Genomic DNA, 26,435 nt, shown 5'->3' on the forward strand with positions numbered 1-26,435 from the left:
GACGTTTTTACAGATAAACTCTCTATCTCTATAATATATTTAATAAATAAGTAATACATTTTGTTATTTAGTTTTGCAAGTGTATAAGTAGCTGTCATATCAGGTGCCTTTGGCGGCTCAGTAATAACCCTGACACCAGGGTTGCTGAGGTTGGTATTCCACATCACAACCCACACAATAGAAGTTCTATAATTTTGTAACGTTATAATAAGTTAGTTACGAAATTACTTAGATAATGGTGTTAATTTCTGTACACACAATCTACTTAATTTTATTTTAAGTTATACCTGTCATTTTTTTATCCGCTGAAAAAGAAAGGGACGGGTAATCGACAGGGGTAAAATTTATGGAACACACGTCAATTTTAGGCAGAAATTTTAAAAAAGCCCTTCCAACATTTTATATTGGCCAATAACCCGACAGGACTTAAGACAGCACTCGTCAAATGGGTTGCATATGAGCGAGATGCCTATTTTATTCGCCCGGGTTATTCATTTATTTTAAAATTAACAGTTGTCAATCATCCGTCTCTTTCCTTTTCGGGGGATAAGAAAATGACAGGTATAACTTAAAATAAAATTAAGATGCATCTGCAGGATTCGAGGCCATAAGGCACCTCTTGTCGCAGGGTACAAGTATGTTATACCTTAATTATGTTTGTGACAATTGAATATGAATTTGAATATGCTACACCAGAATGGATTATGTGCGTGAGCTTCCATATATTACCGAGTGCATATCGGAAGGAATTTGCCCTTTAAAGTAAAAATGTATTAAAATTTAAAAACATCGAATCGATCCGATACGAGTAATTCAATTCAAAAATGAATCGCGTTCAAGTTTTAAGAATTTCCGTAGCCGATTTTTAAAATGTGGCTAGTTTTTTGGCATCACGTCGAACGGCTAAGTGAATTCTCGATAGCCCGATAACGTCGTATTATGTACTGAGGTGTAATTTTCTTACAAAAACCACTGGATTCTGAAAAGTCAATTATGACACCGAAATTTGGTTGCCTCGTAAATTCAATTTTCCATTAATTTCTTGGAACATTGTTAACTGGCCACCTTGTTGTCGCAACGAAATGGTCGCGTGGTACAGTTATAATATCATGATTTTAATATCATCCTTGTATTATAAACAGCCTATAAACATCTGACCACTGAGAACAAACCACTTGTCAACCAGAGTTCATAAACATAAACAGTAATTTATTTGTGTAAGTATGTACAGTACATCATGCCACTATATTTTTTAATTCGTGCTTTTACCATCGTCTTTCGAATTTACCAGTTTTTAAGAATACCACAATTTATTCTTGTTTTTCTAATCCATTTATCCCGTTTGGATGAAGGGCTCCGATAACAAATTTCTACTCCTCGCGAGCTTTTTCAACCTCTGTAGCTCGGTCCTATGACATGCTGGTTTTAAATTCCCGGTCAACCGATCGTCTCCAGGTCTCTTTGGGCCGCCCTTTTTTGTGTTTTCCACACGCACACCAGGTCAGAGCTCGTTGGGACGACAACCACAATTTGTGACATTAAATTTCCACTAATATTATACAAAATTGCGCGAGTTCACACTACAGATCGTGCTGTATGGTTATAGTCCATTATCTTTTAGAAAAAGCGAATTTGTTTTATACAATGTAGTGAAGTTGCAAATTAAGTTGCTGATAAACACGTCCATTCCTATCTCAAGTACCCACTTCGAACGAATTTATCCAGAGTAGAAGCAATGGTAATTATTAACCAGCCAAGTTGCAGTGTAATAAAGTCGTAAACGCAACACCAGTAGCGCGGGCACATTAATCACAGATTACTGCCCAGATGCCCTATCTTTGTACTGGACTCCCAGTAGCAACAAAGAATAAAAGTGTTCTAGTAGTTAACAGACGTAACCACTGCTTTGGTATGGATTCCTTTAGGTTATTGGGTTTCTGAGAGGCCGAATATATTAGAAAGACAAAAGAAGAAAGAATATAATTTATATTAATACATTATAATAATAAAATTATTAAATATAATAAAATAATTATATTAATAAAATAATTTATATTGACAAATTATTCAAAGAATTAAGCACAATTAAAAATTTTGAAAAAAACCCACGACGGTTAAAATCTCATCGAAAAAGAATAAAATATATTATGTAACGAAATATTATAAAAGACTTAAAAATACTTTCTAAAAAAGTTTTGATATCTCGAGAAATCAGTAACATAACATAAATAGCCTATATACGTCCCACTGCTGGGCACAGGCCTCCTCTCAATCAACCGGAGAGGGTATGGAGCATACTCCACCACGCTGCTCCACTGCGGGTTGGTAGAGGTGTTTTTACGGCTAATAGCCGGGACCAACGGCTTAACGTGCCCTCCGAAGCACGGAATCAATTTACTTTTTCGGACAATCGGGTGACGTGCCTGCCTTTTCTATATGAAATTTCAACAAAAATTTAATCATACTCATAAGTGTATTTTATGTCGTCGTTAAACATCTACAATATTTCAATAATCGTATTCACGTCACTAGAAAAACTTTAGCTGGGTTAATGGCAGCCCCCGACGGATATTCCTCGGTTATGTGTTATGGTAAAATTATATCTGTTACTGATTTCTCGAGATATCAAATCTTTTTTAGAAAGTATTTTTAAGTCTATTATACTGACACCAGGGTTGATGAGGTTCGTAATTCACCTCACAACCCACACGATAGAAGAAGAATATCACGTAGTTTCCCTGATTTAAGGGTGTTGGGACCCTAGCTCGGCGACAATAGATGGCGTAAGTGTAGCCATGCACTTCGGTGATCGAAATTATTATTTTTGTCATAGAGAAACTAAGCTAAATGAGCTCTACACCTTTTTACCACTACTTAAAGATCTAGAAAACCTACAAACAATAAAAAATATTATAAATCCTTCCTATTTTCTTCAGGTTTACTCTCTGGGTCTCTTGAGTGTCTTTTACATAATAATATAGGATGAATTTACAATCGTTTGATAACTTTTACTAGCTCCTGATGCACTCAGGACCTCTAATTTCTGACATGGTCCCTCAATGGGCACGCACATAATATTTTCTCAAAAGCAATAACATCAAAACTGTCCTGTGTGGGAAAATGCATACTTAGTCTATGACGATTATTACGCTAAATAATATATGAGGCGATTCATCTTAACCGAATAAGTGGCTGGTAATATTTTACTTGCGTTCTATTGTTGCGCGACTTCCGGTCTTGCTACTAGTGCAACTTTGTCGTGTATGTCGCTGTGGCTAGTCTATATAATTTATTGCAATAATTATTTTAGGTGACTAGGCCTTATCCAGAGACGTGTAGTTCAAATGTTCCCCTTGTAAAAACTTTTTAACGTTAAGGACACTGGCTACTTGTCTTTCGCAAATTGTCTTTTCTCGTACTCTGGTCTTATCTGCTTAAGGGTTAGGTAATAAAGCTCTTTTTATATAACTTTTGCTGCCGGGGACGTTCCCAAAGTGGTAAAGTAGGACTAATACATGTATAATAATTATTATCTGTAGTTAAAAAACTTAAGTACCAGACACCACCCACCAGACCAGTACCAGTCAGTATCCACCTTAACATGCTCGATGCTTTACACGCTCGATGCAAATGTTACATTACACCTCGTAACGTTGGTCAATACGCACCTTAAAAGATACGTTTACCGATTTATTTTGTGCAGAATATAAAAATCTAAATTTAATGTAACGCTGTGTTTTAAAATTGGCTCGTTGCTCGCTGGTTTCCCCGTAACAAGACGTACTGACTGCACGAATGCTCGCTGTATAACATGTTACATTACATTGTTTTAAGTTTACGCCGTTATTATCATAATTAAAACACATAATAACGGGTTCTCATTACCCCATTTTAAACGCGGTAAGAACCCGTTATTATGTGTTTTAATTATGTTACATTACACCTCGTAACATTGGTCAGTACCCACCTTAAAACATATTAAATTCTTAAATAATAATGACTTAGCCGGAGTAACTCACAATCTACCGTGCTACGCTTATTTTATCTTTAGAGATGAGATATAGCAGGGATCTATATAGAGTTGTATGTGCACTTTATTGTGGGAATATTTTCTAGATAAAAGCTGGATTCCTGAGCAGCTCAATTGAAATGTAAAGTTGCATATTGATAATGGTATGGTAAGCCGCTGATACGGCTTGAATAAGCTTACTGACTTACATCTGGTTGCCAGGAAGGGATCGCTTTAAGCCACAACACTGCAAATTGCCTTTTCAATAACATTTGTTCTGTATATTATTGTTACAGTCTCATCTTTCTCATAATTTATATATTATTATTATTTATTTTTTTATAAAGGTACATACTACATTACAGTGTGGCCCAATGCGATGTATGATGAGAAAACAATATAAAAACTAATACAAAATAAATAAACAATGAATGAAAAAAGAAAAATAAGACTATAAAATAACATGAAAAATACAAAAAAAAAAGAATATAACTTAACAAATATTTTATTGCACACGCAGGAAATACAAAATACAATACAAAAGAGTACAATAAGTGACTTTATTGCTAATTAGGATTCTCAGGCAATATTTGAGTACTTATAGGAGATATATTTAATATTATATAATCTATCTCTCTCTTTCCTACTTTTGCTGTGCCCTCCAGGGTCCATCATGTTTCTTATTTTATAATGTCACCTGTATTTATATTGTGGAATTGAATAATGTAGTGTAATAAACAATTTCTATTCTATTCTATTCTATTCTATTCTATTCTATTCTATTCTAATAGTCACTGTCTTCTTATCGTGTAGAATACCAACCTAATCAACGGTGGTGTCAGCGTTATAATTGAGCCTCCAAAGGCCCCTGACATGGCTCATGTAACGATTACTCACTTACAGCAGTAAGTAGTAATCGGGACCAACGGCTTAATGTGCCTTCCGAAGCACGGATCATCTTACTTTCGGACAAACAGGTGATCAGCCTGTAATGTCCTAACGAAACTAGGAATCACAAAGTGATTTTTGTGATACGTCCCCACTGGGATGCGAATCCTGGGCCTCCGGATCGTGAGCCCAATGCTCAACCACTGGGCTACGGAGGCCGTTAGGCTGTAGTCGCTGTGGTTCTGAAGTTATCTTCTTGTTTTGTTTCTGTTTCGTCAAAATAAAATAAGGTTCCCAAAAAATCACCAAAATTGATATTCCGAATTCAAAATTGTTTACCAAAACAATAATTACGTTGGAATATTAAAACTGCTTCGCATTAAAACAGTGCACGCTCTACCATATTGAATCTGGAATCGTTTCAGGGAAGTGTTTAAACCAGATCAACCGTTTAACATTTTATTGCAAGTACCAATTTTTTACCGTTTACACGGTCTTTAGATGATTGGTGGCCGCCGGTGCCAATTTTGTGTCCCTTATTCGGCGCACGCGCAATTAGCCAGCGGAGATTACTCTTGAAGATGATTTTTGATGTAATATTTATGTAGGTTTTAAATTATTTTGAGACAAACATAAGTACACATAAACAGCATAGTGGAGTATGTTCCATACTTCCTCCGGTTGATTGTGTGGAAGCCTGTGCCCAGCAGTGGGACATATTAATATAGGCTACTAGCTATTAGCCATGACTTAAATTCAATTCAAATATACTTAACTTATTGCACCAAAATAAAAGAAAATAGTTACAAAAGAGACTTTTTACTAGTTAGAGAGAGAAAAGGTACATAGCAAATGGCGGCCGTATGGTTTAAAGCGATTTCTTCCAGACAACCGTAAAGTGAGGTGTATAAAATTATAAGATGCGAAAGAAAACTAAGTACTACTTACAAATAAATACATATATGCACAATTTTAACTTTGTTCGCGTGAAAACCCAACTTTGCGATCTTTTTACCCCCTTAAGGATTGTTTTTTTTTTTTTGTAAAATCCCATCTTAGTGGACACCTATGTCCTAAAAGGAACCATGCATAATTTAATACTCCTATAACTTGTAGTTTTTGAAATTTTGTGATGAATATCCGAAAAGTTATCCGTAATAAATAAACATAAAATTAGTGAGTCAGTCAGTCAGGGACCTTTCGCTTCATATAAGTGTATGTTTGTATTCCATAGTCTCTGCTTACTCATGTATTTATTATTATGTCTGATTCATGTGTTACATCTGATTGTCAAAATTAAGTTCTGTGCAATAAAGGTGTGATGCTCTGTCGCGGTGCCACCACCTTCAATTCAGTTGAAGACGATATAGATTACCTAATGTACGTACCATGTACTCAGTATGAGTACTTCTAGATTATTTATTTCCCTAATTTTAAATACAAATTGATGTACGGATGGTGTTTTAAGTGTACGTTAAGAAAAAATAGTAATAATCTAATCTATATCGTCTTCAACTGAATTGGAGGTGGTGGTTCCGCGACAGAGCATCACACAAGTATTTTATTTGATTTGATTTTACTCCCGTGGGAAATAGGCGTGCATTTATGTAGTGTGTAAAGCTAAAAACAAGTTTTTCACAGGTAACGAATAGGTACTTTTCGCCCCAATACGACTTCATAAAATATTATTTATTTAATACAGGGTGTTAGTGATATCGTAACGAATACTGAGGGGGACGATTCAGAGCATGATTATGAGTTGATATTTTAAAAATTATTTTCAATTCTATACTTTTGCGAATGAAAATTCCACTTGATATTAACTCATAATAATGTACTGAATCACCCCCTTCAGTATTCGTACTCGTAACTTACACCCCGTACTTACAGGTATACGTAGCGTAGAGGGTTATTGACACTGTAACAAATACTGATAGGGATGATTCAGACCATGATTCTGAGTTGATATCAAGTGGAATTTTGTTCGGAAAATTCATGAATTTTTATAATCATTTTCAGTTCTATACTTTTGCGGCGGAAAATTCCGCTTGATATCAACTCGGAATCATGGTATGAATCACCCATCAAAGTTTTCGTTAAGATGTCAATAACACCCTGTATATGCAGTTTGGTGTGTCCCATTACCATTTTTACATCGAAACCAAGTTGGACCCGTTCGAAAAAAAAACCCTCAAAATAAATCACTGAACGTATTTCGAAATTGAGACCTCTTATATTTATGGTCGACAAAAGAATGATAAATACAGTTCGCTTTATAATATGACGTTGAAATATATACGGAAGGTATTAACCGAAGCTTCTCGAACTAGATTCTTATCAAACGGATGTTTTAATAACTAAATCGTATCAGACACTATAAACTCCTCCGGTTTTTTCTTATAATCGGATTTGAAACTGTTTTGGAAATATTCTGCTTCTTCTGCTCAATAAATGAAAGTTTTGAGTTATGATATTGTGGGATGGAAATAAAAGCTTAGCAATTCAGCTCCTACACAGTTTATTTTATTCATACACTTATTACAATCCTTTCGCCATTACGGGAAAAAGTGAATAAAGTCACACGACTCATAGATCAATCTAGAGTATTCCATAGACAAAAAAAAAATTAAAGCACATAATAACGGGTTCTTACCGCGTTTAAATGGGGATATGAGACTCCCGATATTTCGACACTGTTGCACGGGATAACTGTCATCCCGTGATCATGGCACTTGCAACAGTGTCGAAATATCGGGAGTCTCATATCCCCATTTAAACGCGGTAAGAACCCGTTATTATGCACTTTAATTATGATAATAACCGCGTAAACTTAAAACAATGTATAAAAAAATATTTTCATAGACATCTTCCTTCAGGTATACATTCGTTTCGTGGAATTTTAAAATCCTACAATATTGTATTTGTTACTATGTACCAGTAGCTATATTTTAACATACATATTTTATATAAACTCACGCCTATTTCCAAGCGCAAGCAGAGACTATAGAATTCCATTTGCTTGGATCCTGACACACTTCTTTTGCTTCCTCCACATTCATCAATCGTTTCATTCACCGACCGAGAAGGACTTACATTGACCAAATTGGAGATGTCCTTAGAAAAGGTTTAATACGATCTACTCTGAACCGGCGTGCGTGTATTTTGATGTATTTTAGTTATATTGATAAATGTGAAGGAAGCAAGAGAAGTGTGTCAGGATCGCAGCAAATGGAATTCTATAGTCTCTGCTTAGGTACCCCAGTGGGAAATAGGCGTGAGTTTATGTATGTATGTATGTATGTATGTATGTTCATTCACGCACGCTGGTTCAGAGTAGATTATACTTAACTTTTTCTAAAGATGTCTCCAATTCGGTTATCGTGCGTTTTAGGTTTATAGTTTTAACTTTGGTGATTTTTGAAACTTTACTGTCGCCCTAAGTGGCAGATAACTGCTGTTATATTCCTTGGCTGCTTAGGGTCATTTAAGACTAAAGTAAGACCCAGAGGGGCTGAGGTCAGCGCCCTATAGGAATTGATGCGGGGCAGAGAGTTGTTATGTAGTAGTATTATATCATCATAGAATAAGGAATAATACTACGTATAAAACGGCAACTCTCCGCTCCCCACCAGCGTCAGAGCTAGGTATACTTCCCCCCACCACACACATCACACAAAGTAAGACGATCCGTGCTTCGGAAGGCACGTTAAGCCGTTGGTCCCGGTCACTACTTACTGATGTATGTACGTAGTCGTTACATGAGCCATGTCAGGGGCCTTTGGCAGCTAAATAATAACCCTGACACCAGGGTTGATGAGGTTGTATACCACGTCATAACCCACACGATAAGAAGATAAATATATAATTATCTTCAATTTTCTCTCAAAACAAGACATAACTCGACCTATTTCACAGTCAATATCCAATTTCATGCGGCATGAACTCATGTCATGGCATTTACGCAGCACCAAACAGTCATAGGTTTATCTGGCCAATTATTTGGGCGCTCATACTCAGTATATCCTGCGCGCATGCGTCGTAAATATGATCGAGATCTGCCGCATTAAATTTGGGACGAGCGGCCCGAAATGGGATCACACGCTTTGTACGGCGAGCGGCTTTGTGGAGACAGAAATGCTGGATGATACATTTGTATTGTTATTATAATAAATTACAACATAACATGACGATTATCACGTGCTCAGCAGTGAAGGAAAACAACGTGATGAAACCCACATTCCGAAAAAAAGTATTTCGGAGGTATGTGACCTAACCTATATCGGGCTGATTCTCCCTTCGCGGATGATTCTGACGACGATTATCACGTCGCACATCTAGTTCTTTAAGGTCATAAATGTAATTTTTTAAATTTTACAGTAGAGCGCTTTAACGATTTTTGTTTTGCCATATCTACGTTAATTACTAAGTTAACTCAATTTCAGATTTTTTTGACATTTATGACTTTTAAGAACTAGATGTGCGACGTGCTCGGCGGTGAAGGAAAACATAGTGAGGAAATCCACATTCCCGAGAAATGTATTTCGGAGGAATGTGACCTAATCTACATCGGGCTGGTTTTCCCTTCGCGGGTTGGAAGGTCAGACAGGCAGTCGCTTCTGTAAAAAACCGGACCTGTCAAATATTGAGGTTAGGTAAGCGGATTCTGTGAAAAACGGGATAATGTTAGATGGATGATGATGATGATGACAACATAATATAACAACGCACTTGTATCCCCAAAGAGGTAGACAGAAGTATATAGTATATATATTTCGGTCTTTTACCGCTGTACTGTGGCACCCATTATTCTGTGGTTTTTATTGTTGATTAATTGAGACTGTGAATTTTTATGTGTGTCGAGATTTGCGCATATAAAAATAAGTGCGCGACGGCAACATAAAACATAAACAGCCTATATACGTCCGACTGCTGGGCACAGGTCTCCCCTCAATCAACGGGAGGGGGTATGGGGCATACTCCACTACGCTGCTCCACTGTAGGTTGGTGGTGTTTTGACGTCAACAAAATGTCAAATGGCAATATTGCTTTTTAGATTCATTGCTTCCATGTCCTTTTTAGCCCCCTGTTTTTTATTCCGTCTCAGTCCAGCATAGAATTTAAGAAAAACAAAATACCCATATTTAAAGCCGTGGTTGCATCCAGCACGCGTCTGCATCCGCGTCGCTACACTTACGAAATCCCGGCCAATATTTTAGAAAACAAAACGAGAAAAAAGTCCGCGTACTTTATTACTGAATGAACAAATAAATTTCGTTAAGCCGAACCCTGTGTAAGATAATAACCTATTTAAATGGAAAAAAACTCGATATCTGAACAATATTTTGTAAGAACAATTGGCTGTTTATGCACACTGCCTTTGCCAAAAGAGAAACTGTTGTTTATGTAATGACGTAACTGGAACGGTAAATGATATGTATTGGGCCTGTTATTGAGATGTATTGGTGATATGTGATTCAGTATCTTCTGACTTGTTATAGTTTTGCTTGTTGATAGCCAAATTCTATTTCATCGAAAAATAAATGGGGGCAACGACCTCCTTGGCCCATTGGTTGAGCGTTGGGCTCACGATCCGGAGGTCCCGGGTTCGAATCCCGGTGGGGACATATCATAAAAATCACTTTGTGATCCCTAGTTTGGTTAGGACATTACAGGCTGATCACCTGATTGTCCAAAAAGTAAGGCACGTGAAGCCGTTGGTCCCGGTTACTACTTACTGATGTAATTAAGTAGTCTTTACATGAGCAATGTCAGGGGCCTTTGGTGGCTCAATAATAACCCTAGCACGAGGGTTGATGAGGTTGATAATTCACCTCACAACCCACACGATAGTAGTAGTATATAAATGGGGGACAGTCAGTATTCATTTCCTGCTTAAGGATTCTGATTTGATGAACGCCCTCTGTGGTACACACAGGTTTACTGTTATACGGAGGTCATAGGTTTGAATCCCGGTGGAGCATATCACAAAAAATACCTAACCCACTTTTTTGTCATTTCTTGTGGATTTGCCGCAAATGGCATTAACTACTTGGCCAGACAAATGGAGTGCGCTGAGGGCTGTCATCCTCTATATATAGGTATGATAAAAATTATATGTACATATAGTATTCGTAATGACACGTTGGTCTAACAGAAGGCTCGGTGAGGTGTGGGTTCTTAGTTCTTCTTGTGATTGATGTACCTCTGACTACCCCAATTGAAAAAAACTGTGAGCTTCTGTTAGGCTAAGTATTTTAAATAGACTCCACGATTGAAGTACGAAGGATCCCTTAAATGAGTATTATTAAATTGAATAAGTGCAGTGATCTCCTCTGCTGGACTGGGAGTAAAGAAAAAACATAGAATGCGTTCAGCTGCCTATCTTCCCGTGCATGTCGTAAAAGGCGACAAAGGGACAGCGTCCTGTCGAACATGGTGGATCATCTGTAAAGAGCGATAGGCTGATCCCCTATCATCATACGTTTTATCATTATCCACCTTAGGACTATGTATCAAAAGTGGCTGCAAATAGTTTGTTGATTATTTGTAGTTCTGCCCACCCCTTCGGGGAATACGGGAGTGAGTTTATGTATGTATGTAATAAGTGCAACACATATTTTTCTTTTTGTATTTATATGTCAATTACGGTTCTTTGCCAATGTGAAGTATTTAGATAAAACTTTTTGCCTTTTATATTCATGAAGCACAATACGATGTCTCACTGTAGTAAGCAAAACTTACACTGCACCAGAAATTATCACACAATGCTTTGTCGACGTAAAAATGGACGACTAAAGCATAGTAAAATGAGAACAGTAGACTCACTCATACTAGATGTTACAGCGTCCGTTTACCGAGTGAGAGACGGCATTAGTATTTGCTGTTTGAGACCAATAAGTAACATAATAAAAAAAAAGAATCTTGTTTATTTGGAACGCTAAACTAAACAAGCACACTCTAAGTAAAATAGTTAATGGCCATAGAAAATAATCTACAATTATTATTGAGATAAATAAAAATATAATAATCCAAATTATAATAAAATAATCGACTAATAGAAGATAAAGATTTTCGATTATCGACTAGTATGTTCCGTCCAATCACAAGCCAGAGACGCTTGCTACATCTCTGTCTCTGTCAACTTCACTGGACCTGTATAGGCAAGTTAATCTGACCAAAAAAAAATATATATTTCTTTTAAATTCCCACAATCTAATAATAACTATAAACGATTGTACCACTAAGATGGTAGCTGATGCCTATAGCATAGGCTTGAGTCTATTTTAGGCATCAGCTGAAATGATTATTTTGTAACTTGCTTCTTACTAATGTTGTAACTTTAAAATTGTTGTTAAATGGCTTTGTGTGGAAATAAATTTTATTATTTATTATAAAATATGGAAATAACCACAATCTAATATGTAAATAGACAAAAACTACTTACCGATCATCGAACTCGAAACTTTTACTAGACCACGTGCTACGTGATGGGGAGCACTGTCGCTGGATACCAGGAATTTACATTAAAATTAAAATTCAAAAATTAAAAAGAAATAATATTAAGTATGCTAGAAGTTTATTAGACAACCGATGGACATTGTCTCAACTGACTATGCTAATGAACGTCACAACACTGGCATCTGACACTTTGACAGATATAATTCAAATTCAAATTCAAAAATATCTTTATTTGGTAGGTAACATAGTTACACTTTGAATCGACAATTTTTACATAACGAATCTCATCCGCCTAAAACTACTGCAGCTTCTCACAACCTGTATAGCCGGGGAAAAGAAACTGCAAGAAAAAACTCGGCACAGGGCACTAGACGTTTTTTTTAAAAAAAAAACTAACACGTACCGCGCATTGAAGGTATTGTCAAAATGTCATCTATATTGAAATATAACCACTAATTGTTTTACACTAGACGTTCTGTTTAATAGTAGGTAGGTACTTGACCTACTGTTTTCGTTATACTATAACTAAAGGGCGTACCAGTCACTTACGAGCGTGTTTAAATTATTATTATTTATTCCAGCAAAGCACCATTTATCATATACAAATTGATCGCTTTCGAATACTTAACGAGTTGCCTTATTGCAATTGTAACGGGCAAGCTTGTATTGTTTGGACGGTTGCGCGGAGCCCGTAGTTAAATCTTTTAAATAGATGGTTAGCCTTTATTCATTTTCTGAAAAAGCAAAAAAAGAAAAAAACTTCTTCAAAAGAAGAAAGAAGAAAGCTTCTTCTCCTCGTGGAAGAACGAAGTCAAGAGCAAACCCATCTTAATTAAAAATAAAAAAAAACCCGTGCAAAACGGGGTAATAATTTTCTTCATTTCACTTCACTGTTTAATGTTTAAGGTTGCATCGTTTAGGAACGATGATTTTGCCAACGTCAAGGTACTGAAGAAAAGAATAATAATTTAAAAAATGAACAAATAAACCACTAATCTATGGAATTAAATAAATTTATAATAATTACTTACAGAAAGTGTAATAAATCGTTTAATATTTTATTATCACGAAATGTAAATAGAAAAATTATATTATACAGGTGTGGCTTTCTTCTTAAACCATTTTGTCTTTCTCAAACTCTTCAAGTAAAATAACACATTTTAAGAATACTATTTAACCCAATATAAAGAAAAACAGTTTCACCAAACTATACCTTCTTCACTCCGGTAAAAAAACCTACTGGCTCGGGTAAAAATCACCCACTCACTGGAGTAAAAACCCCACTCACTCGGGTAAAAAAAAACTTCTCATTCGGGTAAAAAGAAACCACTCATTCGGTTTACAATAAGTTGCATTTTTTTTAATAATCATAAAGGTTGATCCCTAACTATTTTATTTCGTGTGAATCGTTTTACAGCTCACTATATCGATATTTAAATCGATTTAAGACGTGTTATTTTAAGTTTATTTACAACGTTCGTTCATGTGTTAATTTGTAGTAATTGCACAGTTGCTACTTACAAATCAAACCAGTTGCGAGGCTTGTTAAACTATGAACCATAGTACAATAAAAAAAATATTCTGCTCACTGTCCCAGCAATATTGTAGAATAACTTCTCTTTGGGATATTATAACCTCAGACCTGTTTTTTTTTACATATCATACAGCATCACGCCTGTATCCCTGAAGTAGTAGGCATAGGTGTATTGAAAATACACCCACTCTTCATCAGCTGAGTTGAATTCCCGTATAGTAAATAGAGCTATTCGATTCTTTAAATATTTATCAATTCTATAGTGACATAAGATAATATCATAACATATAGCATACGCTTGTAACTCCGAAGAGGTGCTGAGGTGGTGAGGTGCTCAGATTGTGCTGTATCTTTCGTCCATTTGTGTAAATTTGTTTTGTATGTTGTGTGCAATGAGGTATATTTGATTTGATTTTGAAGAGGTAGGCAGAGATGTGTGGTATATACCTAAATAAACTCCCTTCTCGCTAGCTGTGACTGTTTATGTTTCATGTAATACGTATAGAGGGCGCCTAGGAGCCTATTGCCGTTAACGGGGCACAAATACTAGAAACCACGTGATATTAGCCCCGATTCCTGCAGACACCTCTTAATTTTATTTTAAGTTATACCCGTCATCTTCTTATCCACCGAAAAGGAAAGGGGCCGATGATTGTCAAGAAGTTAATTTTAAAACGAATGTTTAACTCGGGCGAATAAAATAGGCATCTCGCTGGTATGCAATCCGTTTCACGTGCTGTCTATTTAACTCTGTCGGGTTATTGGCCGATATAAAATGATTAGACGGTTGTTTTCAAATTCTGCTTAAAATTGACGTGTGTTCCATAAATTTTATGCTTGTCGATTACCCGTCCCTTTCTTATTCAGCGGATAAGAAAATGACAAATATAAATTAAAATAAAATTAGATGGCGTGTACAGGAAGTAGCACCATTAATGATCTAAATCAAAATAAATAAAAACGTATTTAGTGGTTTAGAGCCCAAGACGGAATTCAAACTTCGATTAAATAAACTTCGATTAAATGACACTGCGATGTAAGTCACTCGTTCTCCGAACTGAGCTGTCACGGATTTTGCAAGTCTATAGTGTTCGTGATTTCTTCGGTTTGACACAAAGGTATTTAAGCCCTTATTTCACTGTCGCCTTCCTGACAAGAACTCATCTTAAATCAGAGTATGATAAGCGTATCTCGATGAAAAAATATAAAGTTCATGAATGGCTTCATTTTATCTTATGCGAAGTTATAACTTGAAATAGTAATTACAGTAGTTGGTATCTACCTTCGGGTTAATGTGTTTCTCCTTGTAGTTGCTTCCGAATACATCCCGCTTGGGGACGGTACTGAAAAGTATTGGCGCCCGAATGACGTAATATAAATCCTGACGACCCGATTACTCTAGCCATAGAGGCGGCCAATCAGCTCGCGACAACAATCATTTCAAAAGCTCGACCGACCAACTCATCACATCACTAATTTAAAAGCCACGCTCTTGTCGGTGTAGCATGATTGCTACTTTTAAGGGAAAAATAGGACAGTGGTTTCCCTCTTGCCTTCTGCCCCGCAGTACTCTGTCTGACGCAAGTGGGATGGCGCCCAGAGTAGTCTATTACAAAGCCGTACTAGGACTCCTGTCCTCCGCCTCTGCATAGTACTGACAGTTACTGTTGCCCTCTGTCAGGTTCCAAGTACAGTCACTGTGACTTGCCCCTTCCGTCCTGCATTGCCGTACCGATGGCTCCCATCTTCGCCTCTGCAACCGACCCACTAGGGTTGATTATATCTTTCAAATATACTCCTCTCAGACGACTCCCTAAGTCTAAGTTCGCGCCCAAACAGCCTATATACGTCTCACTAGGTGAAGGAAGAGGTGTATAATATAAAATATCTGAATCAGAATCATTTATTCACCGTAATTATCATGGATTATTATCCCTTATCACCATAAGGTTCATCATATCCATCTTAGGACCTCGTATCAACAGTGGCTGCAAGTTGTCTTTGATTACTTGTGGCTCTGCCCACCCCATTTGGGATTACGGGCGTGAGTTTATGTATGTATGTATGTAATTATCATGGATAAACTTGTTGAATGTCAATGTAACATTTTTGAATTTACGTCATTTCGCAAGGTGTTATGGCTGAGGAGAAATGACAAGAAACTGCAACAGCAACACATCTTTTAAATCAATGAGGGTATACATTACAAGTTATTTAATAATTTAACTAGTGGAACACATTTAATACCAGACATTTTTATCATACACCCACACCTCGCCAACCCGTTTGAAAACATATTCTAGGTTTGTTTTTATAGCACTTATCGATGCTTAGGGAAATTCACAAAACCCGACCGAGTCAGGTGTATTCGATTTTTTGTGATGCTGTTTTACCCGCGATTTCGTTTGCGAGTCAGTCCTTCGACTTTCAATTTTATTGATTTTGAAATAAGGGAAACAAGTTGTCTTCTGGTGACTTATGGTTATTTATCCAGCTTGATTTATGGATCAGAAGCCTGAGTCTGTTGTTGGCAACACCTTATGGATAGAGCCATGTACGCCGTTACAGTGGTTTACATCAGACCTTTTTATAATTTTTAGATTAGAGATAAATAAATGCTTAATGTAAACCATGTTGCAGTACTTTATATAAATGCTTAAATAAATAAATAACACTAACACAATATATTTTAAAAAACTAAGCTAATTGTCGACGTTATATTAAGTACATGAAAATTGTTCGCTCTCTATGTTTTTTATACGAGGTTTGCTCCGCGTCTTTTCGCAAAATAAAGTGTTAAGTTCAAGAAAAGGTGTTGAGTTTAAGTAGTGCAAACATCTCACATAATCGAAGCATCCCACACTCTACTTGCCCCAGCTGACATCTATACAGTACAATACAATACAAAAACGTTTTATTGCACATACACACACAATATTAGAAACAGTCTCTATAAGTATAAACAGTCTCTAACAGTATCTATATATGTATACTTTAATAAAAAGCCAAGGAATGCAATAATTCTATTCGAGAATTAATACTAGTCGAGCACTTTTATACAGAAAACTTTTTACAACTATTGACATGATTATAGAAGTGTATCGCCGGCGTATGCGCATAGCATCACGACCGCTGGATGTCCTGATACAATTTAATACCAATACGTGACGGCAAGTTGGCCACTAATGAGCTATTGAAGCATAGCTCAGTATTTTATCTAATAACTTGATTCGTTTCAAGGTTGCAATGAGAATTCTTTTAGGTTGTTTGTTTTGAAATAGTTCATACAGAGAATATTTAACCTCAAAAGTCAGAGATTCCAGACCCAATAGTTACACAATGGGGATTCAATTTTAAAAAGACATTCGCTCTTACGGCTTTTTGAAAGACTAGTGTGTTATGCGGCATAAGATTTATGTGTGTTCCACAAATTAATATAATTTAAGGATAGTGTGGCTTTTAACGTGAACTTTTTTCGGATCGGTAATGCCTCAGATTGTCTCCCACTTTTACATAGTTTTTGATTAGTAAAGTTGCATAAAAATAAATTAATCAGAATCAGAGGTTCTAAAAAGGCCACATGAAATAAATTGCGATTTGACATTTGCAGATATAAAAGTAAGCGCGCAATGTTAACTAATGTCAAATAGCAATATTGCTTTTTGAGATGAGTTGCTTTAATTTGGCCTTTTTAACGTCCTAGAATATTGAATCCGCAGTTATTAATACAACAATTTTCCTTCTTCAGAAGTTGAATGTGTCACAATATTTTGAGTCAAACATTATGCATGAGTCAAATTCTCGAAAGCCCTCATAAAGTAGTTCAAGTGTTGCGATTTAAAGATATACACATAGAGGTATCGGGAGCGTTCCGAGACGGGAAACAAAAATCTGTTTCTTGAATTGATATAAACTTTCTACTAAAATATACAAAGATAAATTATAAAATTGAAATATAAAAAATACTATAAGTACTAAGGAGATTTTTATAGAGACTGACCGGGCTGTGACCATGGTGTCTTAGAGAGATGTGGTAGTTTAATAACGTCTCAGATATAGAGGCATATTACATTTAACATTTTTCAAAAATTTCGACAATTTCGTTTTTTAAAAAGTATTTAAATTCAGAAATATCTTTATTCAGTAGGTGGCGTAGTTGCACTTTGAATCGTTAATTTCCAACTAACGAATGTCTCATCCGCCTAAAACTACTGCAGCTTCTCTCAACCCGTGTGGCCGAGGGAAATAAGCTGCAAGGAAATCCTCCGTACAGCGCCGTTGTTGTGTCGTGTTTAAAAGTACAAAAGTGCAAGTAAGTACATCACTTGACTCTCCTTTTCTAGAGCACCGTTTAACAAAATCGCGACGCGCTAGAACAGGGGCCTTAGCTAAGTTGCAAACGATTACGACAATGAACAGTGACATATCAACCAGACATTTTTATCACTGTCACTGTCGATTGTACTTTATCGGCGTGGTCCGCGTTTTCCATCATTCAGAGCTTATCCTTATGACCTTACTTACTTCTTTCAAATATAAACCTCTCAGACGACGCCCTGAGCCGAGGTTAGCACCCAACTGGGCACTCTCAGGGCTGTTATCTTTAATTTTGTGCCGGGTAAGAGTCCTCAACGCTCCCTATTTATCCGGCTAAGTAATTAAAGTCATCCGCGGCTTTTTTTTTGACGTGACTTATTGTAGATTTGCCGCAGATGGCATTAACTACTTGGCCGGACAAATGGGGAGCGCTGAAGGCTCTCACCCGGTACAACGTTTAAGACAACAGGCCTGAGGGTGCCCAGTTGGGCGCGAACCTCGGCTCAGGGCGTCATCTGAGAGGAAAAATATTTGAAAGAATTAATCCACCCTAGTGGGTCGATAGCGATAAGCGCTGATTGAGGGAAGTCGTCGACCACTCCGGCGGGGTCGATATCGGGGTCCTACATCCGCGGCAAATCTACAATAAGTCACGTCAAAAAAGAAACTGTCGATTGTCATAATCGTTTGCGAAGGTCTGTACGGACGGCCGACGTTGTGTGACTCGAGGTTAAGACAAGCACGTCACAATTTATACAGGAAACGACCGAACGTGGTTATGCGTACTTGGAGATATTTTGCAATTTCTTTGAAATTTGCGGCTGTTGGCCACATAGAATTATTTCCGAGGATACTTTTATCTGTAAATAAATCTATTTGTGTGAGTACATTTGAAATGTTGAATAAGTAGGTACTTAGTAAACTATTTTTAACGGGTCAAAACGTGATTTTAAAAGTGACTAAATAGGATTTCTTTTTAAATTAAAATGGGTTTGCTCTTGATTTCGTTCTTCCACGGGGAGAAGCAGAGATCGACGGTGGAACGAGCTTACCCAGAAAATGCCTATTCACCCGTGATTTAAAGGATACAGGAAACACCGACGCCGGCAGCCCATTCCATTCCTTAGCTGTAAATAATTGTGAAAATTAAAAAAAATACATGTGTAGTGTATTGATTACATTATCTCTCACTAGGACACCATAGTAGCACTACCACAGTCGCCTAGTGACACCTAGTGGTCTAAAAAGGCAACATTGAACCTATTCATAAAAAAAACCAATATTGCTATTTGGCATTTACTGATTAGTCTTATTCGCAAATATCAAATTGCAATATTGCTTTTCAGATGTTCCGCTTTTATGTGGCCTTATTTTTCTTCTTTTTTTGACCTTGGTGTCTTGTTGGTTGCGCAACTAACAAGGTAACAGTTGTCGCCTGAGGTATATGACCCTAAAGGTCCCGGTTTCAATTCTAGGTCGGGTCAGTATTAGGAAATCAACTTTTCTGTTTTTATTAGGGTTTGGTTTTTTTATACTACTCCATAGTGGAGCAGCGAGGTGAAGTATGGCCCATATCATCTAACGTTGATGGAGTAGAGATATGTGCTTAGGAGTAGGATTAAATAGGTAAGTTATCATCATGGTCTGCCTTGCGTTATCCCTTTTTTCACGGGGTCCGCTTACTTAACATATTTTAGGTAAGTAAGTAGGTACGTTATAATCATGAATCAATTTTCAAAAGCAACTTTCAACTTTCCGCTCCTAATTCCCGCAGCACAAAACCAACTTTATGAACCTCCCGTCAAGTATTCCAAATAGGATTTCATCACAAATTTACCGAACTAATACATCGTACAATAGCATATACAATATTTACGATCATAGAAGTCAGTAGCGGCTCTCGATTCTGCCCGAGTCACACGGTAACTGTCAAAACTAATGTTGTTTATGTCGAACGGAATCGATTCGTTTATACGAATGGTCCGCCATATTGCCGCAGCCATATTATAGACGCCATTTTGTTGACGCTTCAACTGTCACCTTTTGTGTGTCGAAATAGTGCACCTGTATTTTGCGGCAGACGGTCAATGCGCTTAGGCTCTATAATATATGTCTCGGAGAGTTATGACTTTCATGTATGTTAGGTTAGAAGATTATTAAAATGCTTTTGAGGTCAGAGAGTCTATAGCATACGGGAATGAGATTTATTTAGACTTGTTTATGAGCTGTATTTTACGTAGCAGACATGAATAGACGTGAAATAGATTGACGAGTATTAGAACCTTCGTTTGATGTTATAATCTTGAGTGTGAATTTGGTATAAAAACCAACGTGATCATTATTACTTTTTCTAAAGATTTCAGTTCTCGAACTTCGTGTTTTTACTTGTCGACTACGACTACTCGACTTCAGGCATCGAAATGGGGTGATACAATTGTTAAGTTAGCGACTAAACTGTCATTTTAGGCACCTTATACATTTTACAATTAAGTGTAGAAATCGCTTAACCCTTCTACCTTAACCCCATCAAGAATAAGCGCCCGTATAAAATTCAAATGCACGTGGGACCGCACGCGGTCGCCGCATCAGAATCGATCATCGGCAAGATCTCAAGATCTTATTTATTCAAGATCTAAAGATCTTCAGATCCAATCGAACCACCTGCTTGTCCAATAATTTGTCGTCGACGTCAACTTGTCAGAGGATCGCGACGTCTGTTCGCTACTTTATGTTGACAGAGTTATAGGTTTAAAGCTCGCTTAGAGAGACAGCAGGTTAATTTAGAAAACATGAGCTTAGTATTATGTATTTGTTTTAGGTTTGACGATGCGTTTGGATTAGATTTGTTTTTGTTTGGTTTTACTAGTACACTAATGTTTATTGTTAGTGCTCATAAATCTACATAGGAAGCCTGGAGTTCTTTGTCCGCGAATCTGTTTCCCGATAAGTACAATCTTACAATCTGGGCGTCTTGAAGGCGAGGTTTTTTTTGTCTAGAGTGTTTTTGTTGACGTGACTTATTGTAGATTTGCCGCAAATGGCATCAACTAGTTGGCCAGACAAACAGGGAGCGCTGATGACTCTCAGCTGGTAGAAAACTTAAGACAGGATTTGAACCCATGAGACAATAGGCTCGTATTTTTTGTTATTCAGAAAAGTTTAGGGCAATTTCTTCACTCTCACTCCAATAAATATTTAAGACTACTACCATGAAATATCTTTACTTATATTAAAGAATATAAACTATTTTTAACTTCTCTGACTACATGACTTCCTAAGTGATATTATTTTTAAGTCGGCAGCAAGCGGCTTATAAAATTTTATAGATTAATAAGGATATTTCATGACATGTTAGTGGTGGCGTTATGAATAAGGGATTTTGTGAAATGTCTGATAAATTATGAACAGCCTTTAAATTTTATTCTGTCCTTTTTTTGACACATGGTTTAGCATAACCCATCTTAGAACTACGCATTAAAAGTACGAGTAGCTGCAAGTCTTCTAAATACTTTAGGCTTTGCTAACCACGTATCTGCCTTCAAAGAATCTTCGCTTATATTGGTTAACCAAGTCAATATTTAAATGAACAGGTACATCGCCGTGGTGTAAATGATTAGCGCGTTAGACTCCGCTTTGGAGGGCTGCATTCGATTCCATTGTCATTGGGAAATCACTTTGTAAGACTGCCCTTTTTTTGGTGAATTCTCTGGTTGATTGAGGGGAGGCTTGTGGCCAGCAGTTCTTCTTCTATCGTGTGGATTGTGAGGAGGATTACCAACCTCATCAACCCTGCTATCAGGGTTATTATTGAGCCACCAAAGGCCCCTGACATGACGCAGTGGGACATTACATCAAAAGTGGTTTCGATACCTATCCCGTTTGTCCAGAAAGCTCGGTGAGGTGTGGGTACTTAGTTTATCTTGCTATGGATGTGCCTTTGACTACCCCAATATCGTGAGCTTATGTTATGTTATTGTTTCGATACAAACCAGTACTCCGGTCTATATTTATGGATGCTAACTTAACCTTTTGTATGAGATACCTTCATGCTTAGGCATAATTTTCAGTTCCACCACAACACAAGTATTAAAATTTTACGACATTATAAATTCAATATTGTAAATCATAAAAACTGCCAACATAATTGACTTCAAAAGTGAACAAGGCATTTTTATGTACCAATTAATATAAAGTAAGTAAATATTGAATAAATTATGTGTCGATGTCACCTTTAAAATACCCAAAGGTTAATTAGTTTATGGCTGTAGAGCTTTTTTAGGTGTACCGTTCTTTATTTGATATTTTCGTTTTTAATTAAAAGTTTTTAAGAGTGAAAAATAAAATTACCTCCTGCTGAGTCGATTGCTCACTTGATGAGTGATTCAGTTTCAAAAAATTATAATATGTCTCTCTCTCTCTCTCTCTCTCTCTCTCTCTCTATTTAAGAGCTGCACTCTTGTCTTGTTGTGCTGGTCTAGGTCATCACGGACAGCAATGTACCTGATATAATATGTCTATAGTTCGAATAAGATGAACTAAGTCACCTCACCTAGCTTTTTGTTAGACTAACGTCACAGGTGGTGAGCCGTATCGCCGTCTATAATGGTCGAGCCAACTGTGATAGTGAAAACTGCACTTAAGATAAATTAATAACTCATTAATGCAAGACTGGTATACGCTAGTCAGGCCACATTCCCTAAAATAAATATAGATGGCGCTGAACAGGGTTGCCTTCGTTAAACCGTCTAATTTCATGGATAATAGATCCTGTTTTGTTATTTTTGAATATAAATGATGGCCCTTGTTAGCCACTATTCATCATCATCAGCCCATTAACGTCCACACTGCTGGAGCACGGGCCTTCCCTATGGATGGATAGGGAGAACGGGCCTTAAACCATCACGCGGGCCCAGTGCGGATTGATGGTTATTAACGACTGCTAATGCAGCCGGGACCAACGGCTTAACGTGCCTTCCGAAGCACGGAGGAGCTCGAGAACGAACGAAAGTACCGAACCGAACGAAATTACAATAAAGGCACCTAAATAAAGCACATCCCATATATCACAGTCAGTCAGTCCGTAACACTGAAGAAGCGTTTCGTTTGAAATATGCCTTATTTGCATGTGCAAGCGCAGAAGTGCAGAGTTATGCGTTTGACCTTTTGACTTGTATTTGCAAACCACTCGCTGTAACAGTTTGGTTGGGAATGTGTATTGCTCTTACTAGGAAAGTGTAAAGTGAAAATTATATATGTTTATAACGGATCCGCGTCTGCGACTAAGTGAAAAAATGGCAAAAAATGTACATAATTACACTATATTATTTATTACACTACTACTACTACTACTTTATTACTTTATTTATTGTACTGTTTTCATGTGTTATGTCTGATTGTTGAAATTTTAGTTCTGTGCAATAAAGTATATTTGATTTGATTTGATTTGATTTGATAATTATTATATAGATGATTTGTTGACACCTACCTGCTAAACATAAGGCAATAAGATCGAAAAAAAAATGTTCTGGTCGTGTATCGTGGACTTATTCTCCTAAGGCCGAGATTTCCGGACGCAATAGTTAAACAACGGGGATTTGTATTTTAAAAATAAATTCGCTCTTAGACTTTAAAATATAGTCCGCGCCACGGAAGAAGTCCCGCTGCCGCGCAGATTCTGCAGTTAAGGGTGTTAGGACCCTAGCTCGGCGACAAAAATGGCATAAGTGTAGCCATGCCATTCGGCGATCGAAATTATTATTTTTGTCACAAATAAACTAAGCTAAATGAGCTCTACACCTTTTTGCCACTAGTTAAAGGTCCAGAGAACCTACAAACAATAAAAAATATTATAAATCCTTTCCTTTTTTCTTCAGGTTCACTCGGGGTTTGGGCGGGTTTACTCTGTAATAAGTAACTGTATTATTTCTTTTTTCAAGTTTTGGTCAAGTATATTTGCAGGAACTTTTGCCAGGAAGTTAAGATGAATGTGCTTAAGTTAAATAGTGTAACATTTAATTCTTAATATGAAGACATTGAGGTATTGTCAAAAATTAGCGGGTGGTTGATAGCCTGTAGTCATGCGAGTGCATTAGCCTTGATTGTCGCTCTCATCAAGCCGTGCAGTTTGGGTTTGGGGATCCTTACTTAAAAATAGGTATGGTATATCTCCCTAGTTATGCTTTAGGTTGGTTCTAACAAGTATTTTGCGGCAGTTGAACCGCGACAGCGGACTTGCGCCAATGAGTTATTAATTTATCTCAAGCACACCCGGACATTATTGGCTCTATACATAAGAACATATTTGTTATGTACTTAAACAGAAGCTCATCGGGGCGGGCAAAGTAGATGGGAAAAGGCCTCATAGATGCAATACGTTGATCCGACCAGATCCTCACCACTCTTCTTTTTTTTCTCTTTTTTTCTCTCTCTTTTTTTATTTAGTTTCTTATTAAAAATATATTTTTACTTTTCAGCACATTCATCTAAAATAATATGTATTTAATTAGAAAATTACAAAATGTGCTTAGACTTCGTGTCCATTTTTTGTTTAATGTTACCTGATTACCTTACCGGTTTCAACTGAAAACCAGCGTCGTAGTCTAGGCTATGGCATTATACTGAGGTGGAACCGTTTCGGCATACATTCATAACTGTATTATTTTATGTTAATTTTATTATGTTAAAACAATAAGTATGTCGAATAAATATTTTTTCTTTCTTTCTTTCTTTCTTTGCTGATGATGATGATGAAATTTCATTTCAATGAATTCGACATAACTATAGAACGACTGTTCGAATTTTTTTTTTTCATATTATTAGCACTTGTAATGTCTTTTGGTAGTCATTTATATACGTAAGGACCCATAGCGAGAATACTACGTAATACTACAGGATATACGGAATTCTCTCTTTAAAAAAAAATTGTACGTCACTGCAATTCCAGCTTAATTCTCACCATAACGGTTATTACTCCGAAATGTAACGAGCCTGTAAAATATCGACTCGGCACTCCCACGAGCTGTAGTGTTGTTCGAGGAGGTATACGAAACAAACCGGGTGAAAGCCCTCAGCGCTCCCCACTTGTCCGGCCAAGTAGACCTGTGGATAATTGAGCGTATTCTTCTACTCTACTTCTATCGTGTGGGTTGTGAGGCACCAACCGACCTCATCAACCCTGGTGTCAGGGTTACTATTGAGCCGCTAAACGCCCCTGACATGGCTCATGTCACGATTACTCACTTACATCAGTAAGTAACCGGGACCAACGGCTTAACGTGCCTTCCGAAGCACGGATCATCTTACTTTCAAATCAGCCTGTAATGTCCTAACCAAACTAGGGATGACAAAGTGATTTTTGTGATGTTTCTCCACTGGGATTCGAACCCGGGACCTCCGGATCGGGAGACCAACGCTTAACCACTGGACCACTGAGACCGATACTTGAAAATAAAAAAATGGCCGTATTGGCCGTGGTCGATTGAACATATTAAATAGTTAAACATTATAGATGACGCCCGTAATCCTTAACGGGGTGGGCAGAGCCCCAAACAACCAGGAGTTAGTTGTATCTTTCTGTAATCATTCAAAACCATGTCCCATCACTACAAGCCATGATGAAACACATTATACAGGGCGAACAAAATGTTACGGAACGATTGTGAACCGGATTCCTTATACAGGATGTTAACGAGCGTTTATAGTTCTCGTTTGAAAAATGGCGAAAGATCCATCATTTTAAGTGCTAAGGTGAAAAAAGTCGGTCAAGGTACAAGAAAGTATGAAGGAGAAATGTATGAGTTAAAAGTGTAAAATTTAGGCGAAATTAGCGTTTCCTATTGCTTTGCCGCATTAGGATCGTAAAATAAAGGGTCATTCGCCATAGGATAAAAGAATTACGAAAGCAGTATATAAAGCGAAGGTTGGTGGTAGGGCTGGCAGAGAAAGACATAGAAGGACGTACATTGACCAAATTGAAGATGTCTTTAGAAAAGGTTCAGTACGATCTACTCTGAACCGTGCGTGTGTGTCGATTAATGATATGGAGGAAGCAAGAGAAGTGGGTCAGGATCGAAGCAAATGGAATTCGATAGTCTCTGCTTACCCCGGTGGGAAATAGGCGTGAGTTTATGTATGTATGTATGTCATTCGCCATATTAGAAATATAAAATAGTAATTTATACTTGACGTATATATTGTGACCCCAACAGCCTCTGTGGTCTAGTGGTTAGA

General features: G+C 37.1%; 2 protein-coding genes across 5 annotated transcripts in view; one reads left to right on the forward strand and one right to left on the reverse strand.

Annotated features, from left to right (window-relative positions):
• The window catches only part of LOC126372787 (uncharacterized), a 469,025-nt gene that overhangs the window by 125,004 nt on the left and 317,586 nt on the right, over positions 1 to 26,435 (reverse strand). The window contains exon 1 of one of the 4 annotated variants that reach the window (XM_050018679.1): positions 3,740 to 3,743. The exons of the other annotated variants lie outside the window; for them this stretch is intronic. The gene's annotated coding sequence lies outside the window, so the exon portion shown is untranslated. Of the gene's footprint in view, positions 1 to 3,739; positions 3,744 to 26,435 lie in introns of those variants that run through there. 4 annotated transcript variants of the gene reach the window in all.
• LOC126372779 (knirps-related protein-like) overlaps positions 1 to 26,435 on the forward strand; it is a 707,336-nt gene that overhangs the window by 2,970 nt on the left and 677,931 nt on the right. The gene's annotated exons all lie outside the window — the stretch shown is intronic.

The sequence above is a fragment of the Pectinophora gossypiella genome, chromosome 14 (genome assembly GCF_024362695.1).
Source record: "Pectinophora gossypiella chromosome 14, ilPecGoss1.1, whole genome shotgun sequence".
In the NCBI taxonomy this organism is placed as follows: Eukaryota; Metazoa; Arthropoda; class Insecta; order Lepidoptera; family Gelechiidae; genus Pectinophora; species Pectinophora gossypiella.